This window comes from Nannospalax galili, unplaced genomic scaffold, assembly GCF_000622305.1.
Source record: "Nannospalax galili isolate Female #2095 unplaced genomic scaffold, S.galili_v1.0 scaffold1130, whole genome shotgun sequence".
Classification (NCBI taxonomy): domain Eukaryota; kingdom Metazoa; phylum Chordata; class Mammalia; order Rodentia; family Spalacidae; genus Nannospalax; species Nannospalax galili.
The window spans coordinates 327,773-331,390 of record NW_008327383.1 but is presented as its reverse complement, the minus strand read 5'-3'; positions in this window follow the sequence as shown (position 1 = coordinate 331,390).

Here is a 3,618-nt window from a genome sequence, read left to right as displayed (position 1 = left end):
TTACCTTCAAATTTCATGATTTCATCTTTATTTACTGCTGAGTAAAACTCCCTTATATAAATGAACCACATATGCATTATGCACTCATCAATTGAGGGACATTTAGGTTGCTTCCATCTCTTAGCTATTGTGAAAAGAGCAGCAACAAACATGAATGTACACGTGTCTCCACAATAGGATGAATTCTTTGGGTATATGCCAGGAGTGGTATAACTGGGTCAAATGGTAGGTTCATCTGTAGTTTTGTAAGAGTTCTCCACACTGCTTTCCATAGGGGTTGAACCAGTTTGCAGCCCCATCAGCAGTGGATGAGTGTTCCCCTTTCCCCACATCCTCTCCAACATTTGGTATCATTTGTTCTCTTGATATTAGCCAGTCTGACTGGGGTAGGGTGAAATCTTAAAGTGGTTTTAATCTGCATTTCCCTAATTATTAGTGATGTTGAACATCTTTTAAGATGTTTCACGGCCGTCATTACTTCTTCTTTTGAGAACTCTCTGTTCAGCTTCTTAGTCCGTCTTTTAATTGGGTTGCTTCTTGTATTTTAAGTTCTTTGTATTTTAAGTTCATTATGTATTCTGGTTATTAAACCTCTGTCAAATGTGTCGCTGGTGAAGATTTTCTCCCTTTCTATGTGTTTTCTGTTTGCTTCCTTGGTTGTCTCCTTTGATGTACAGAAGCTTTTTAGTTTAATGAGGTCCCATTTGTTAATTCTTCCCTTGTTTCCTGAGCAATTGATGCCCGTTTTAGAATACATCTTGTAGGTTTTTCCCAATGTTTTATTCTAAGAGTTTCAGAGTTTCAGGCTTTACATTGAGGTCTTTGAGCCATTTGGAATTGACTTTTGTGCAGGGTGATAGATAGGGGTTTAGTTTCATTCTTCTATAGGTGGAGGTCCAGTTTTGCCAGCACCATTTGCTGAACATGCTGTCTTTCCTCCAGTTAATGTTTTTGGCCCCTTTGTCAAATATCAGGTGGCTGAAATTGCATTTGCTCATGTTTGGGTCTTCAATTTTGTTCCATTGGTCTATGGGTCTATTTTTGTGCCAGTACCATGTTGTTTTATGGCTATAGCTCTGTAATACAGCTTGAAATCTGCTATAATAATCCCCCTGGCATTGCTCAGGGTTGTTTTGCTTGTTTTGGCTATCCAAGGTCTTTTCTATTTCCATATGAATCTTAGGACAGTTTTTTCCAATTCTGTGAAAAGTGTCATGGGGATTTTGATTGGCACTGCGTTGAAACTATGTATGACTTCTGGTAAGATGGTCATTTTCACAATATTAATTCTTCCAATCCATGAAGATGGGAGGTCCTTTTTTGTGGCTATTGTGAATGGGAGGGTTTCCCTGTGCTCTTTCTCTGACTGCTTGTCATTGGTATATAGAAAGGCTATAGACTTTTGTAGTTAATTTTGTAACCTGCCACTTTACTTATCTGTTAATAATTTCTATGACTTTTTGGGTGGAATTTTTGGCATCCCTTAGATATAATATCATATCATCTGCAAAAAGGGATAATTTGATCTTTTCTTATTATTACTCCTTTAATTTCCTGCTCTTGCCTTATTTCTCATGAAAGAGTTTCAAGCACTATGTTATAGAGAAGTGAGCATAGTGGACAGCGTTGTCTGGTTCCTGATTTCAATGTGACTGCTTCCAGTTTTTCTCCACTTAGAATGATGTTGGCTGTGGGTTTGTTATATATGGCTTTAATTATGTTGAGGTATGTTCCCTCCAGTCCAATTCCCTCTAGGACTTTGAACATAAATGCATGTTGAATTTTGTCAAAGGCCTTCTCTGCATCTATTGAGATGACCATGTGGTTCTTGTATTCGAATCCATTTATATGATTTATGAAGTTTTTTGACTTACATATATTGAACCATTCCTTCATCTCTGGGATAAAGCTGACTTGATCATGGTGGATGATCTTTTAGTTGTGTGTCTGTATGCAGTTTAAACTGTCTTGTTGGGAATTTTTGTGTCTATGTTCATTAAGGATATGAGTCTATAGTTTTCTTTTTTGGTTGTATCTTTACCTGGCTTTGGTATTAGAGTGATGCTGGCTTCATAGAAGGAATTTGGAAGTTCTCCCTCCATTTCTATTTTTTTGAATAAATTAAGTAGTATTGGATGTAGATCTTCTTTAAATGTCTGATAGAATTCTGATATAAATCCATGTGGTCCTGGGCTTTTTTTAGTCAGGAGGATTTATATTACGGTTTCAATTTCTTTTTGTGTTATGGGTCTGTTTAAGATGTTAATCTCTTCTTGGTTTACTTTTGGTGGTTCCCATGCCTTTAGATATGCATCCATTTCTTTTAGGTTTTCAAATTTAGTAGCATATAGGTTTTTAAAGTACTCCCTTATAATGTTCTGTATCTTTCTGGTGTCTGTTGTGATGTTTCCCCTTTCATCTCTGATTTTGTTGATTTGGAGGTGTTCTTTCTTTCTTTTGGTTAACTGGGCTAGCGGTCTGTCAATCTTGTTATCTTTTCAAAGAACCAGCTCTTGGAATTGTTCATTCTTTGTATTATTTCTTTGTTTCAATTTCACTAATTTCTGGGTTTCATTTGCTGTTGCTTTTCAAGTGTATTGAGTTACAATGTTAAGTCATTTATTTGTGTTCTTTCTGATTTTTTGATGTAGGCACTTAGTGCTATAAACTTCCCTCTTAGGACCTCTTTCAGTGTGTCCCAGAGGTTTTGTTGTGTTGTATTGTCCTTTTCATTTAATTTCAGGAATACTTTTATTTCTTTCTTAATTTCTCTTTTTACCTATTCATCATTCAGGAGTGTGTTGTTTAATCTCCATGTGTTCATGTGGTGATTAGGGCTTGTTCGGGTGTTGATTGCAAGCATTATTACATTTTGTTCTGATAGAATGCATAGAATTATTTCAATATTTTTGTATTTGTTGAGTGTTGTTTTGTGCCCCAGTATACGGTTGATTTTGGAGAAGGTCCCATGGGGTGCTGAGTAGAAAGTATGTTCTTTGGTGCTTTGGTTGGAATACTTGATAGATGTCTGTTAAGCCCATTTGATGTATGGTATTGTTTAGTTCTGCTGTCTCTCTGTTAACTCTCTGCCCTATTGACCTATCTAATGGAGACAGTGGGGTATTGAAGTCACGTACTATTAATGAGTTGGGTGAATCTGGGTCTTAACGTCCTGTAGTATTGTTTTTACGAATTTGGGTGCACCAGAATTTGGTGGATATATGTTCATGATTGTAATATCTTCTTGAGTTATTGTTCCGTTGACTTGCAATAAAATAGCCCTGTTTATCTCTTCTAATTAATTTTAATATAAAGTCTATTTTGTCAAATTTAGAATTGCTACACCTGCTTTTTTCTTAGTGCCATTTGCTTGGTATATTTTTTTCCATCCTTTCACTATGAGATAGTGTCTGTCCTTGAAAGTGAGATGATTTTCTTGCAGACATATGAAAGATGGGTTTTGTTTCTTAATCCATTCACATAGTCTGTGTCTTTTGACTGGGGAGTTCAGTCCATTAATATTTAAAGTAATTAATGAAAGATGAGTATTGAATCCTGTCATTTTTATTTGTTTACATTCTTGATATAGCTGTACTTTTCCACAGTTATACCTTCACT